This window comes from Scatophagus argus, chromosome 15, assembly GCF_020382885.2.
Source record: "Scatophagus argus isolate fScaArg1 chromosome 15, fScaArg1.pri, whole genome shotgun sequence".
Taxonomy (NCBI): Eukaryota; Metazoa; Chordata; class Actinopteri; family Scatophagidae; genus Scatophagus; species Scatophagus argus.
In genome coordinates, this window is record NC_058507.1 from 12,296,782 (window position 1) to 12,313,887 (window position 17,106).

The following is a 17,106-nucleotide window of genomic DNA, read 5'->3' on the forward strand; positions in this document are numbered from 1 at the left end:
ACAACAACAAGCAGTGCAGGTCTACCCCAACTGATACGAGATCAGCAGATATTCCATTGCAGCTCTATAGCAAAATCTCTATTGTATAGTTCAGAGCTGAGCTGCTGGTATTGTGTCTGCACTCATTCATTGGAGCGTAATCCCATATTGAGGAGTAATCCACAGGCTGAGCAGTCAAAGAGAGCTCTCCTTTACTCAGCCAAGCCTAACTGAGGTGGCTGAGGGGATTTTGCAGCACTCTGCGCTCGGTGTGCAGGGTCAATGGGAGGTGAAAATAGGCCGGAGCATTCACCAGGTCCATCTGGTTAAAATTCACACAAATGTAAAGCACAGTGTCAGTTTTCAGGGACATACAAAGAGGAAACGGTGCAGTAGAACGTTGTTGGAATTTTGATTAGTTGGCATTTGTTGTGTGCTCAGCAGAAAACACTTGGGGCCACACTGAGTGCATGTACGCATGATGCATGCAAACACACACGCGTACTTATTTCAAGGCATGTGGTAGACTGATTGACTTGTTCTACATGCATCATTCATAATTCTGACTGTCTGAAAAAGATACATTCTTTGGGGGGAAATTCCCCACATCAGCACTCTGCAGTAATTTCCTGCAACGCTCAGGACATGCCACAGCTGAATGGCAAGCTAAATTGAGGCAGGGAGCATTACCTCCGAAAGGTGCCTTGCTAGCTCTTAGACAGGGCTATTAGCACTGGAGTGAGCCCAATGATATGGTGGCCCCCAGGGAGCTGGTGAAAGGAGAGGCTGTAATGATGACAGTCACCACTCCTTTCCATCTATCGGTGCTTCTGTTCAACTGAGCTGGAAAACAGAAGACACCAATCAATCAGAATTTGCATTTCCCTAGTTTATTTCAACTATGAGGCAATAGCACATGCTACTGTTACCCCCCCACAGGTGCTGTCACATCTATAATGGACTATACAGTATAAAACTGGGTTAACTGTGAATTGACAAGTAAAATTCATCACTTTAATGGAGCTTTAATCATTGTTCATATTTTATATGGCAACTTGATCTGTAATATAAGAGCAGTGGCTTTCAGTGGGCGAACCTCTACCAGGCAATTTAGCATTCGTCAGCTCATTGTTTTGGTTTTTGGTCCAGAAATTTACTGCTTTGACTTTAATTGCTTTATCTCCTTTCCAGATGGAGAACATACTGAAAAATCCAATGCATACAGTATATATTGTATCTTTTCTAGGTTACTGATTATTTCACATGAAATGAAATACAGACAAAAAAAACCCAACAAAAAAACAGGATGATGCTTAAAGAAAGTTAATTAGTTTTTCAAAATTATCAACCAAAAACCACCTGTGGCACAATATGTCATTTGTATTTGTCCCTGGCTGCTGTGCCCTAGAATCCATCTCACCTTGCCTGGCAGAGTCTGTTACACCTGCAACACACTCACTCTGCCTTATCACAATTACTCAGACATCAGCTGTAACAAACAACCCGTAATCCTCTTAGAGCTGTAGAAAAACACTGGTTCCACAGACCCATATCACCATTAACAGAGTCAGACAAGTCATACAGTTTAATACACTACTTATTTCGCTCCTTCACATGTTATCATTTAATTATTTCATTTATTTATTTATTTTTTTGTGGAATCAATAGGAATCAGAATCCGGAGGACAGTGATTAATTTTTTGAAGCAACAACGTTGTGACACATGACAGAATGATGAATTTTTCAGGACCTCTTTGCTTTAAATTTGGAGTTAATTTCATGGTGTGAAACAGTATTTTCACAAAGCTCTCTCACAGACTTGTGAGACAGAGTCAACGTGTGTGTGTGTGTTGGCATTCGTGGCACTGTGCGTGTGTGTGCCACTAATGACCTTGAGTATCTGTTCCGTGCCTGCCACTGTCAACAGCCTGGCACAGTCTTTGATTATGAGTAATTAATGCCCTCACATCTGGTGGGAGCTCCCTCAGCCCTTCTTAAATTTGTCCCTATTTCAGTTTTTCCCTCACACTCTGCTAACGTTAATTTCTCTATCTGTCTCCATTTCCAGAACCATACAGACAATCACCGATTATCTGACACAAATGTTGCTTCTGGGTGTTGAAGATACTCTCCATAGCTCCCTCAGTTTAACTTACAAGAGGTTTGTGTGTCTGTGTTGATATGGGCGAGTCTCTGTCATTGTCACCTTAGCTGTTGCAGATCTTTTGATCTGCTTTCTATGCTAACCCGCGCTGCTTCACTGTGCAAGAGATGAAACGGCTGTTTTCTGGCAACCTGAGCAAAGCAAGTCCCCAGGCAGTGATCCTTAACCAGTTCGGCCTCTCCCAGGAATTGAACATCACATGCTCACAGGAAAAAAGAAACAGAGGAAAATAAACAGTTGGCCAGACCGTCTCCCTCCAGTTACCGACAGATGTGAGTGATGGGGGGTGGAAGCACAGCACTGCATGCATAGTTAAAAAATATGATCTGTTACAGTTTCAAAGAAAACTTCACTGTACACATAATAACAAAGATTTTTAAGGGCATATTTTTCAACCAGCAACCATGTGGTGTCTAAAAAACATATTTTTCTGCTCAAAATTAACCTGTCTGTTGAATTTTAAAGCAGTTCTTCCCAAACCATAATCGCTCTTATCCCCACCAGCAGCTGCCATGCTGAGTATGAAAAGCTGAACACTGGCTAATAGCTGCAGGTTGTGTTAGTATTGAAAAGCAGGTAAGCTGCAGCAGAAAAATAATGTTGTACAGGAACAAGATTTATTCCTCTGCTGTGGTACTAAACACACTTTGGCCTGTTGATATTTGTGCCAGTAAGTTCATTTGCCAGATGTGGTAAGGTCTACCATTTTGTGTTAGGGCAGAAAAAACACTGCACAGAGCGACGGATGCTCTTTTTAATCTTTTCCTTATACTTTTGCTTTTGTATACTGGATTTTTTGGGAGAGAAATCCCGAGCTCGAAAGACCTGCTGTGCCTAGTTACAGTTGCAACAGCATGATTGGATGATAGGATTTTAGCAATCAGTCAGTTGGTTCACCATAAAAGTCCTGTCTCCACCAAATGGAGACTTGTTTGATGTCGTATTGGTTCATGGGTGAGATTGCACAGGGTAAACCATAAATGGTGACCCAGGGTTTTGTTCCTGGACAGTGACCAGCTCAGCTGTCAACACCAGCCCATTGACTGCTGTCCACACAGCAACACGCCCTGCCTTGGCCCCCTGGCTCCCTCCATTTCCCTGGCTCCATACAAAGAGCAGCTGACTGCCAGTGAGAGGGCCGTGTCCAGCTATTATCACTCCCAGCATGGGGCAACATGCAGACAGACAGGGCGGGGGAACTCCAGGCGTGTTTATCTGTTCAAAGCTCACTCTTTTCTTTCTGTCTTTCTGTATTTATTATTACTGTTGCTATGTTTTAGTTCGAAAATAGTAATTCTTCAAGGGGATTCATTTCTGAAACCTGGGGATGTAGAATTTGTATTGTATTAAAACACTATTGTTAGAGTGTCTTTCTTTGATCTTGTTCCTCTGTTCAACAACACCAACCTTCAGATCAGATCATGTTTTTGGTCAAAATGGCTTCGCTGATATGGAGTCATGGTGTTAGTGATTCAGTAAGAGTAAAGCTGGGTTGCATTTATGGATTCAGTCTAGCAGGGGGTCTTAAGAGAGGTTTTCCGTCTATCTGGAGTTGGGGGATGTGCAGAGATATATATTCAGCAGAGATGCACACAGGTGAAAGGCCATCAATGAATGACCACATGAATAAACATTTTCTCCTGTTCTGGTGCAATTATAGCCAACGAGCAAGTAGTCGAAGTAATTGATGCCCCAAAAATGCTCTTAGAGCCACTGGACCAAACTGCAAATTGGGTTTCCACCTACATGATAACCAGTGAAGGCTTGACCACTGGGCATGTTCCTTCCTCCCTTTAATGGCCTGATCTATTTAGGCTTTCATCCATGATGGTTGCCTGTGTGTGTGTGTGTGTGTGTGTGTGTGTGTGTGTGCAATACCATTTATCCAAGTTTTTTGTGCATATGTTTAAGTAAGTGTGTGAAAAAATATGTTTGCAGTATGTTATTGTGCCATAATGAGGGCAGTTCTGACAGCAGAAGTAAACTCTGCAATAGTTAGCAGTTATATAACCAGCCTCTGGGATGTTTTGCTCCAGGTCTTAGGCAGGCAGACAGTGCACCAGGCCCAGCAGGCTGAGCAGCTGTCCCAGTATGTAGGCGGCTCCAGGCCCACAGTCGCTCCATGGCCCATGAAGAGGACTGCTGGGGCTGATAAGACCCAAATCTACTGGATTCCCTTGAGCCAGAGCTGGCCCTCAACAGCCCTGACCTAAAGTCAAAACAGCGAGACTGTAGGGTGCACAGAGGGACACAACTCTTTAAAATGGGTTTTGTACAACTTTACAGGAAACTGACAACAATAAATCACAGACATCAACCCAGAGGCTTACTTTTATTCTAACGAAGTGAGTTTGTTCAGTAAAGACTGAGGGATATTTTTGCTGTAGCAATAGCATTAATGGTTCAGGAGAGGAGAGGTGACGATTCAATTTGGGAACCCAGTCTTTTCTCTATCACTGAATGCGAGCTAATACATCAATAGCACAGTGAGTAATTAGAGGTTCTAGGCTATCTTTGGATGGATCAAGACATTAGCCGCCACAGGCAAAGGAAATGAGCTGAGTCAAAATCATTTATATTGTTCAAACAAATTGAAGCTGAAAGCAGTCGTCCACAGTGCAGCTCTGCACTGTTCTGAATTCAAACAGTCAAATGAGCACAAGTCCTACATTCTTATTCAGAGCAATCTGCAATTACTTGGATTTCACAGTACATTTAAATAGAATAAATAAACCTGGGAAATTTAAAACTAATCAAGCCTGTTGAATTATGCAGCAAGGTGTGCTGTGCGCTTGACATGACCAGCTATTTCTACAGGGAAAAAAGACAGGGCAATTTTTCCATTCTCCGTGATTTATTTGATTATATAAAATGGAGGACAAAGGAGGAGCGGGCATGGGCAGCTGCTGCATGGTAGCCACATATCTAAAGCCCTGATGGTCCCCTATGGAGACAGATAAAACCAGAGCACGCATCAGAATGCAACATTAGTCATCTGGTCACCAGCTTGCAGGCGCATGGTTCTGCATTGCTCTGCTTAAGTTCATGAATCTATACAACAGACTGTTGTGTGGTGTTCATTTTCTGAAATGTTTCTATTTTTTTAATGCGCTGTCTTCATTAGTTTGTGTATTGACAACATGCCATTTGATTAGCTTTGCATCTGGTCTAAAGGCAGGTTTTGTTTTTTTTATTTTGAATAAACATGGTGAGAGGTAGTGTTTTCCCACTGGAAGCGTAATGTGTAAAACTGAAGTGCATACCCACATGACCACAGTACACTTATGTTTCATCTACTCCTACCAGCATGTCCAAAAAAATAGAGAAGCTAACAACTGATCAAAAGAGGAAAGAGACACAGAAATGTAGCCAGCCAGGAACACATCCACGCAAGTATGCACACGCATCGTCCTACAAAGGAAAGACAGCTCCCCAAGAGATTCCATTTCCAATTCCCAGATTACAGCCCCACTGGTTAAACGCTGATTGAAGATTATTTAATCATCTCCAAGAGAATGTCTGCGCATATCTTAGACCAGAAAAGATTAAAATAAGATTCTGGTCAGGGAGTCTAATTATGGAAATCCCAAGAAGAAATATTGAACTAATCACTTGTCATTTACATCTTCAAAGGAAATTACAAGTTTCATCCACTTGATTCAACTGGAACAGTATTAGGAATTTATTAACTGCCATGTGTCAAAGCCTATACGTTTTTCCACAGGTAGCAAGGAGTATTTTAAAAGATAACAAAGGATGGGCTCAGTCTGTCTGTCGGCATGAATCTAAAACTCTGTGACATCTTTGCTATTAGGAAAAGTCCAGAAAGCTGATGATGACTAAATGAGCAGGTGTTAAGACATTATATGCTAATGATCTTGTTGGTTTGAGAGCTGAGGCGGCTCTAAAGTGCTCTGCCCAAATTGTTAAAACCACTTAAGCAATCTGAGTTGCAAAATTCTCCATAATTTGCATTTCGTTGACATATTTGTGCACTAAAACTGGGTTTTTATTCGACTGTTTTCAGGTCTGCAGACACAATAGAGGTCCAGATATACAGCACTTTATAACTAATACAAATGGAGACACATGTTCACTCTACAAGTTCAAAGATACAGCATTTTCACAACACTATACAGCAGGTGCATGCATATAAATTCTGACAGGGTCTGACTGAAACATGCCCTCTAGAACATTAACACTTCACATTTCAAAATTCCAGTCTGTTTTAGCTCATTTTTTAGCTGCAGAGGTTGTAGAACGCTCACAGGGAGGTACTGAAAACAATAATGCATCACATAAAATCAGCTTACTGGTCAAGGGGAGTTCAGCTCAACCTATGAAAAATGTTGTATAAGGTTTTCTGTGTATTTGGAGGGAGTATAAGAAAATAACTCAAGTGATATCAGTGTTATCTCAGTTTTCAACAAAAAGACAAGTGCGTTCACTTTAAATGATATCAGCTGGCTTTATGCTGAGTGTAGGATTCAGTTTCACCCATAATAAATACCAGGAGGCCTTACCTGGGCTGCATCAGTTTTCACTTGTGTTTAAATTACTATCTTGCAAGCACTCCAAATTTATCAAAGTACAACAATAAATCAGCAGTGCAACACGTGTAAAAAGGTCCTATATCAACATTCTGTGCGATGATGTAAATGTTTTTCCCAATGTATGGCTAAATGAAACTCCAGCAGAAAAAGAAATGAGCATAGGCTAATTCTGGAATATTTTAATTGGATTGCCTGCAGTAAAGATATATCTTGAAGATATCACTGAATAACCCCATGAGGTGTCACCTCAAAAAAAGCCCTTTATGAAGATGCATTTGGGAGAACAAAAGCTGATTTTCTGTCTGTGTCCACAAGTCGGTCATAAATAGTGAACTGGTCCTCTTCGAGCCACCACATGAGGAGTTAAGATTGAGTCTTTTCCAGTGAATGTGGTCCATCTCTGAACCCAATCAACATTTAATATTTGAGGTAGCTCAGGTGCGGAGAGGTGATGAGAGTGGCCACAGATGGACAGACACACACACACACATGCTATCACAACAAAGTTACTTAAATACACATATACTCACACCTACTGCAACACAATCATTTACACTTGCTTTCAACCATCGCTTTGAAGCAATGAAAGTCACAGTCTAAAGGGAGAGAAAAGTAATAGGATTGCTCAATTAGGTGCCAAATGGCTTTCTGGGGGCCAGTATTTCATCTCCACTGCCACTGCAAGCAAAGTGGAAAGAGAAGCATAGGCTTCTGAAAGGTGAGTGCAGACATATGCTGCATATCGGAGTGATTTTATTGCCTTTAAAACACAGGCATGATACTTGCTACGGTACTGGGGCTCTCAAGGTCTATCACGCAAAGTACCTGAATAACATGTATGCTGATGACGTCCTGAATCAACCAAAGCATTCTGTGATGGTATAAAAGTAAGATTACATTTTCATGCAAGGCTGCACAATTCCATTTTGTTTGTGTTAATGGAGGGAGTACAAGGCAAAAGCAACTTACAAATACAGTGAGGATGTCATTTACTCCACAAAGAAATGTACCCAGTGTACTGTAGGCAAAGACTGCTGACAATAATGGCTACTCATTGTTTCACCTCGTTCCTTTGCATCAAATCCAATTGCTACTTTTAAATGACAATAACAACACAGAGCCAACAACGACAAGGGCAATCCAGAGATTTAAGCTTTCTTCTTTAATCGCCCTCATCTTGAACTAATCAGAGACGTAAAGGTTCAGCATTCAAGTTGGTCTTGTTCTTAGATCTGCCAGTTGACCATTACGCCTTGAAGTACATGACAAGGTAAATACTGAATCAGATTAACTAAACAATTCATATCCTTTTATATTTAATTTATATATAATTTTAATGTTTATATCTATTCTAAATATTATTTGCTTAGTAGAATTAGATGAGAAGACTGATGCCAATCCCATGATTGTGTACGAACCATAAAGCTACAGTGAGTGTTAGTTAGCTCAGTTTAGACTGAAAATGACCGAAAACTGTCAGTCTGGCTTTGTCCAAATGTAACAAAATTCACCTGTTGCACCAGGTCCAATATACAATCCTCTGTAAAACCATTATGTGTGATTTTTACAGTCTGGGTTTGGGCTCAAATTAAACAGAAAGATCTATTGTGTAGATGTGAGGTGTAAAGGTGTAAATAGGTGTAGATTTCCTTCCTTTAGACAGGACCAGGCTAGCTGTTTTGCCTTCTGTTTCCAGTCTTGGTGCTGAGCTAACAAAGCATATGCTGCTGTTTGCTTCATATTTACATACAAACATGAACATCATATGTCTTCACATCTAACTGTCAAGAAAGGAAGGAAGTGAATAAGCACCTTTCCAATGTCAAACTATTCCTTCAATAATTTACAATTATTTATTGTATCAAAATATTTCACATTGAGGCAGATGCAATCCCTCATCCTACTCAGAACAAAAATTCTGTAACAGATACTGAAAGCACCAAAGTTTCACAAAAGGTCAAGAGAGCCTGTAATACCACTAGCCCCTCTGAACCCTGGATCAATAGCATTCACAGCATGTTTGTTAGACCCCCAGATCCTCTAAACCTGACTTTCTCCAGGGCTTGGCATATTGGGATTCCCATCTCACTAGCATTTTATTTACCATATTACTAATTCAGTATTGCCTTGTTATCCAGGCACTCTACGTGGCCAACTCCTCCTGGGAGGCCCTGCCGTAATTGTGTTCAGCAGATCTGTGGTGTAGAATTGCTGAAATCCCTGACCAGGGCAGAAATGAGAATATCAATAAAAACAGACCCTGGATGATCTTTGCTTGTGGCAAAACTACACTGCTGCACAGCACTGGATGGTGAGGTATGTAATTACATTCCCCTGAATAATTGAAATCACTGTCCTCCGGCTATAACTTCATCTAACTGAATGTTCAATATTACATCACTTTATATATCATATATTTTACATGCTGTCTCTCTGGCAGTCATTTCTGGGAGACTTTTAAAATGTCACAGCAAGCTCAGTAAGAAGCCTGAACAGCACAGTCAACAGATGATGATGCCAACGTGGTCAAATATGAACTTTTGATAGTCCACAGACGTCTGGGCTCCAGTCTGTCATATAAACATATTTTCAACAGGCTTTCTCATGTTGTGTCAGCTGACACCACAACTATGATCTGCAAGGCTGTGGTAGTTATCTGCTGGAGGGGGGAGGTGTTCTGGTCACTCTGTACTCATAAATTGCCTTTGGGGTTTACGGCAGTGCAGTAGCAGAGCAGGTCCCATCAGTTCATTATCACAGTAGTATAGCTTTCTGTTTTCATGATGTCTGCTCGCTCTGAAAAGGATTTATCTCTAGCGCTGCGGATATGTATATGTCAGTGCGCCTGTTCTATCCAACAGAGAGCTAAGACACAATGCTGTTTCAATCATCAGCTTACACTAAGCATGGAAATTATTCACACCGATCAGCTTTAACCGCTGATGGCTTAGGTATTTTGTTTGAATTTGGATGACTTTAGTAGCAATGGCAGCACTAGCTGTGTTTGGTGAAGCATGTGTTCTCTATCCTCTTCTTCACAATGATTGTTCTGCCAATTCCTGTAGCATCCAATGCTGACCTTTACTAAAAGAAGTGTTTCTTATCTTCCTCATGCTTAATTAGCTATCCATGTGGTTACACCTTTACAAGACTATAAATATGCTTGCTATCAGACATTGCAGGGGCTTAATATCTTTCTCAGTTCTCATTAGCGTCAAATAGCAGGCATACATACACTACCAAGATAGCGAAGTGACTTTTCCTTGAAACAGAGACTGGGAGGCTATATAATGCTACTTGACTCTGCACACAGTAAGTTGATCAGCTGGATAACAAAATGTGAAGGGTGTATAAGGAGAAGTGATAGAAGAACTGTAAACTGACTGGACCTGACGCACACTGAATATTGGTGTGTTTCTATGTGAAATGTTAAATGAGTGCAAATACCTGGGCCAAAAGTCTATATCCAACCAGCGAAAAATTATCAGACAGCACTGATTGGAGGAGCATTTATTAATTCACATATCAAGGTTCACTGATGTAATTAGGAAAGAGCAAAGTTCCCTTGGCCAATATAAGTGACGTGAGTTATGTTTGTGAGGTTTTCCAAATAGAAATATAAAACTGACACCGGGAACCAGCTGAATCATTTATGGCTGTAAAACTCATTAAGTAAGGGGAAACAGTAATACGGGGCAACCTGCATGGAAGTATTTATGAATTCCAACCACAATTTGCTACGGAAACATCTCTGCTTAAGACCACAAGAACCACAACTGACATATTAAACATGTATGAACTTTCATGACTAAAACATTTGAGCATAGACATTGTTAACATAATATACTGTATACTGAATCTAAATTCTGAAATACAATTTTGTAAAAGGAACTAAGAATGCTATATATATTTCTAAACTGATGATTGTTTAGCAAATACCCTGCAGAAATGTATAAATTATCTGCTGAAATGTCTCTTTCCTCTTTTTTCCTTGTTCATCCCGAAGCAACTAAGACGCTGTAGCCCGTACGAAGTGTTAATCTCCAAACCAAATTACCCAGAATAATACCTTAATTCAATTGAAAGAAGCTCGAAGAAGACCGGCAGTTCACATAATGACCTGACCGATGATTTAGAGTCCGAATGTGAATCTAAGCTGTAAATTTAATCACGCTCAGCAGTTCTAAGAGAACATTCATTCCACATGCATGTGTGACCTTGGTTAAGTCTGACACACACATGGCCTTTCTTTTCAATCACCTGAAGGATTGATTCTGCACTGTGACCCAAGGTTCAAAGGAGGCGATGATTGCTGTTTTAAATATGTCTCATTATATACAGAGGAGGGTAATGTTCCTCACTAGCCTAACTCTGACAGTTAACCGCCCTCTCCCGCGGAGGTGATTCACTTTTTAATATCCCATCAGTCATCGTGGTGAGTGGAGGAGCATGTCATCACTGCCAAATGGCTCTGACGTCCAATTGGCAAAAGCACCCAATATCTTTTTAGCAGTGATTACATTATTGCCTCAGAGTTAGCTAAATTTGAATGTTGGTTATAGCTGAACAAGTACACAAGGAAGCTTTGAGGGCCCTTCTTAAACACCTCCCACCACATAAAACAGCTCTACATCCTAGCAGGCAGTCTTTCCCTGCGGAGCTTTCCAGCTGTATCCTCCACAGACATGTACTGTGGAAATAAATGTAAACAAATCATGCCAAGGCATAAATCTACCAGAAAACAGCTGAATGTAAATGCAGCTTCTGGTCCCTTGGGTTTCCTCTCAGAATGCAGCAAGAACACACAGATTTGGTCCCTCGCCACACACGTGCACACACACACATACTTGCTTTGAATCAGGGAGGGACCTGATGGTCACATCCTATAAGTAAGTTTGCACAATGTATTAGAAAACCAGAATTCATACATATTTTAAATCTCAGCATCGCCTTATGCTTTATAGTGAGGCATTATTTTGCTATTCGCACCAGGGGGATAAAAAGCGGCAATCTCGTGCATCGCGAGCTGTTCCCCTCTGCTTCTCCGTTTGTGTACCGGCTCTTGCTTTGCTGATCAGTGGATGGGCTCCAGCGCTGGCCACAAAGCCCCTCAGATAAAAGAGAGAGAAAACAGAGAGGAATAGGGATTACCTCCTTCAGGTGACCTTCCACAGAGAGGGAAAAAGGGGAGAGGCGGGAGGAGAAAGAGGCTCTGAAAGGCTAAGACACATAATCCTTCTTTCTCTTACAGTGAGAGCGGGCCTGTCCATGCATGGATGTGGACGCTGAAGACATGCGCTGACTGCAGAACTGTACCTGTTATCTCCACTCAAAGATACTGTAGGATTGGATTCTGCCAGATTCAATCAGCATAGGATTGGGGATCTCAAACTCCTACAGTAACACTCACTGCAGTTCTTGTGTGCAATGACATGCAGGTGTGTGTTTTGATTTTCATCAAGCAGGCTATTGTTTGACATTAGCAAATGTACTATCACACACGCAGACAGACAGACAAAATGTATGCAGAACACATTTCATACTAAATACCGGACAAAGTTCTTTGGTGAATCAAGTCACAAGAATGAACAAAACATACACACACTTGCTACAGTGTAAGTCTGAGTAATTCACTGCCTATCTGACAGCCAAGACATGAAGCTGACATCAGATCAGTTTTACGAGGTCTGTGTATGCATCAGACTATGGAAGAATGAGTGTCAGTGGGATGTGTTAAACCTCACACAGGGATCTGAATCCACACAGAAACATTGTCTTCATTATGGGGGGCCCAGCACTCTGGTCTCCAACTCTCAGCTCAATAAATATGGATATGAGAGGTGATTTACTGACAAAAGTTGGTGAGTACAGCCGAGGCGCAGGAAATTGGCTGTGAAATATTGCTACTCGGAAGAGCTGTGACGCCCTATTGTGAAAGATGCAATGAAATGATTTGTTCTGCCAAAGCAGGTCTGTAGCCTAATTAGCTTGCTAATGCTGCTTTTATTACCTGGCTTCGTCTTTGGCCTGCTCCCTCACAGCCAGCTCTCAGGAAGAACCTAAAGCGATGACATACAACAAGGAGAGTCAAAACAAATTTGAGATTCTGTCACGGTGAGCGTGCTCCATCATTCACATGCATTTCCAAGCCTTATTAGCGGAGAAGAATACCAAATGTAATTGTGCACACCGACCATGATCAGAGCAGGTGGGTAATCTGAGAAGTGGGAAAGGAGCCAGAGTTTCATCCATCTAGTCTCGACTCAGTGGAGCAAGTCTCCTCACTTTGTTCATCAGCAACAGGAAAAGCTAGATTTCAGGCAGCCTTGCATGATTCGAGATTAAAGTCTGGTTGCCCTTGTAAGTCACTGGAAGTAGATTTTTAACCTGACTTAAACACATCCATCCATCACAGAGAGCCAGCCAGTGCTGAGGTTAGGTTGCAGTAACAGGGCTGACACAGAGACCAAAGGCAGCTCTGTGCAGCTGTGCCTTATAAATCTCCTTGCATGACAGCAGCCCAAAGTTTTTTCTCACTGACTTCACTTGTTATGTATACAAAGTGCTACCAGACACACTATGTTATTAAAGTAGTCTACTACACAGTACATCTCACTGAAACTAGATAAGACCCTTTAAGACTGAATCCCACTCCACCTTAGTAGATTTAACTGAATAACAGTTCTCATTAGACAATAACTATTCTGTTTTCTATGTCAAATTTGCCCTCACCCTATATTAATCAGCTGTAAAAACATCTTGCAGTCACTCCCCATTTCACTCTCTGACAATCTCAAAAGACACTCAATAATCCTCGGACTAGAGCTTCATCTCCATCTCCTCACTTGACCAGAGCTCTACCACCCCTATACATGTTGCCTACAGAATCTCATAATGTCCTCCTGCTTCAGTGGCCACCGGTACCTGACAGCATGTTATTCTTCCATCCATTCCAGACAGTGAAACCACTCGCCTCCTGGTTGCCTGCAGCCTCCAATGAGTCTTTCATTAAGGCTACTGTCAGTTGTGTGGCCCATCTTTTCTCTCAGCCTTCTCAGGCTCTGAGGGCACTGCCAAATTGTTTAAGGATGGATGATCTGTCAGGAGGGTGCACAGGAAATAGAAACATCCCTATCCATCACCAGGAGCATGTGACACACACATACATACACACAAAAACACACAAATAGAGACATACACACAAAGAGAACACATACATTCAGGCATGCATCCTGTGTACTTCCAGCATCGCTTTGCCTGCTGAGTTTCTCAGCCTCTGACGCCTGTGCCAGGACCTGGCTCAGTATTCATTATATTGACAAACAGAAGCTCAGACTCTTACAGTGCTCCACAGGGGCGTCTTGGGCCTTTGTGCAAAGGCGTTACCACCTCTTGTGCAGTCATTAGACAAACTGTTCAGAGCAATAATGAATGAGCCCTTTGAACAAACAGCATTTCTCGTGGAGAGGAAACAAGGATTCGTCTGATACTCTGCAAAGAGATACTATTACAATACAAAGATATAAATTGTTAATAGGCAGTGTTGCTGAGTACATACAAAATTGTGCATATGTAACTGAGCTGTTTATAATACGAGTTCATTGAGTTTTGGCTCATCTTAGTGACTAGAAAAAAGACGAGCATGGCAATTCTTTGGGGAAGAAATGAAATGGACTAAAAAACAGTTTGGCTATACTGTGTATGTAAGTGTGTATACGTATGCATATAATGGTCAACCACAGGGATGTGTAAGAGGCTACAGAAAGTGATCTCTGCCTCCTCAGCTTTGAGCCCCACTTCATTTCCAAATGCATCAAAACACAGCACAACATCACAGCGTGTCTCCAAACTGCAATCGATCTTCAAAACATCCCCCATGCAGCAAGTTTCCATCGCCCACTGGATCTTTGTTCTGGTAAAGTCCCTTCAGATTTCTAAAAGAAATCAATCAAACTAAAGACGTCGTCTGAAGAGACACCTGGTCTCGTAATTTATTGCATTTCCCCCCCTAAAGTTTAATTAGTTTAGATGGATAACATCCAATGGTAAGCTATCAGTTAACGTCAAATGCAAAAAAATGGCAAGTCTACGTATGACGTGTGGTTACTCAATCTTTTAGCAGTGAGAAATGACTGACATGACAGCCACGCCTTACTGTGGTCCCCAAAGAGCGCTGTTCTGTCTGAGGCCCAGTCCACCATGACAGCTCAGGCATGACCTTTAGACCTATGAGACATTACTAGAGCATCTGAGCATGTCAGCATAGGAGGAAAGAGACTTGGGAAATGTTTGGGGAGTGAGGAGAGTGGGTGATGTGAAGGGACAGTCAACCTGGTCTAGAGGCTGAGGTTGGGGGATGGCTGGAAGAGGTGCCGCCTTCAGGGAGCTCACAGAGGTCAAGCGGTGCTGGTGGTTATTAAAGAAGCCCCCATAAAACGTTGTCCTGCTCCATGATTACAATGTCAGGCCATAAGAGAGGATGCATGGGGGAGGAGATGCAGAGGGACATCTTACAGATAAAAGCTGCTTTTGTTCTCTTAGGGACTCTTAGGAATGAGTGTAAAGCAATAGTTGTGTGGTTTTAGTTAAGACTATAATTCATATGACTGGCAGACATCTAAGGTAGTATAGCAGTATTATGCTTATCCAATATCCCATATGTGAAGGCAGTGGCTAGACGGATAGGGTAACTATAACAGCAGCCCTGGCCTGCAGTCTTTATTTACCGTATGCTTCCATTTGAAACCTGAAACAACATTTTTCCTGTCCATGTTGACATATGAAAGTGTGACATATTCCCTCTCCAACAATCGTGAAGGACGTTGATAGGCAACCAAAGCTTCGGGCAGTAGACTGCTGATTTTTTCTGTGAAATATAAATACACGCAATCTATTCTCCTGTCAAAGGCCCGTGATCCGCAGAAGGCAGTTTGACACGGTCACTGAGAAAGGGCTCTAGGCAAACAACCACTAAGAGACGCCATAAGGAGATGGAGTTAAAGAGTTGTTTTACACAGCTACAATATGGGACAATGAGGAACACAATGGAAATGAAATTTAAACCCAAATGAGCTGTCAGTTCTTTAAGGGCACATGTGTCAATAGATCAAACCTGAGCAGGAAAGCTAAGAGAGCCTGGTTATCAAAACAGAAACACTCACTATAACAATGCAAAGAGATGACAACATAGTCTGATCTCTGCTACCCTTCAGCGTAACTAAAAACCTTGTGAAATGCACATAAACTACAGGTCATGATAGAATGTTAGTGAACTGATAGTGGGTTTTAAATCTGATCTAATTGCTGCTAATGATGTGTACTTGAAAATGCATATAATTTGCATCTCCACAGTTGGGTTCTATACATTGCATTTAATACAGTGGAACAACAATACATTAGGTGACCACATTGCCTTGTTTGACATTTGGGGAAATACACTATTTCACTTTCTTGCTGATCGATACCATTCACATATTTGTCCATTCAGTATGAAGATGGATCAGAGAGACCATTAGCTTTGTTTAGCATAAAGACTAAAAACAGCGGGAAGCAGCTAGCCCAGCTCTACGCCTGTAAAACCACAAATTGTTGATTGCTTTTTGTACAAACAGGGTATAGCATGCTTATAATGGCAGTAATGTTTAGAGGGGCTTATAAGCTGATTTTGTCACCTGTGGACAGAACGAACCAGGCTAAACTTTTGTGTGCTGAGCTAAATTAAATGGTTGCTGGCTAGAACTTCAGAACCAGCACACAGACACAAGAGTGGCATCAATCCTCTCATCTAATACTTTGAAAGAAAAGCTACCATATTTCTCAAAATGAACCAAACAGTTGTTTTTAACATTATTACTGCAGTTTACCTTTGATCATCCCAACTAGATAACTGGCAGGATATCACAGCTTTACATTGGTTTGATACTCAGATGTGCTGCTGATATTACAAAGCAGTTCCAATATTTAAGTAAACAAATACACTATATAGAGCTTACACTGATGACAACCCAGATGTGCACAATTAGAGACAGATTCTACTGACTAATCTATAGCTTTCCCCTGTTCACTTGTTATTCAGACTTTTTCAGTGCAGTGCTGTGGTTAGATTAAGATGGCTCTGAGTGTCAGGGAGTTCACAAAAGAAAATGTGATATATCAAGGTCTGGCTGTGTGGTGGCACTGTGGGACAGGCTAGTGTTTCTGTAGATGTGAAGGGCAGTTTGAGGACAGCTAGTCCTCCTCCAGTAGAAAACAGGCTATAAATACAGCAAGAGCAAACAGGAGCCCTGACAAAGTCCACTGGGAGTGACACTCAACTTGTATGTGAGCACTTACAGTAGCAGAGATGCTGCGCTAAAGCACTGAGGAGAAAAACTGCTTTATTGTTTGTTAACTTCATACATTCATCTAAGT

The 17,106-nt window shown here is 41.5% G+C and overlaps 1 long non-coding RNA gene across 1 annotated transcript in view; it reads right to left on the reverse strand.

Annotated features, from left to right (window-relative positions):
• Nucleotides 1-10,298: 10,298 nt before the first annotated feature.
• LOC124072140 overlaps nucleotides 10,299-17,106 on the reverse strand; it is a 44,922-nt gene continuing 38,114 nt past the window's right edge. Inside the window, exons 2-3 of the long non-coding RNA XR_006845450.1 lie at nucleotides 12,707-12,755; nucleotides 10,299-11,805 (exon numbers count right to left, since the gene is read on the reverse strand). This is a non-coding gene — a long non-coding RNA (uncharacterized LOC124072140). The remainder of the gene's footprint in view (nucleotides 11,806-12,706; nucleotides 12,756-17,106) is intronic.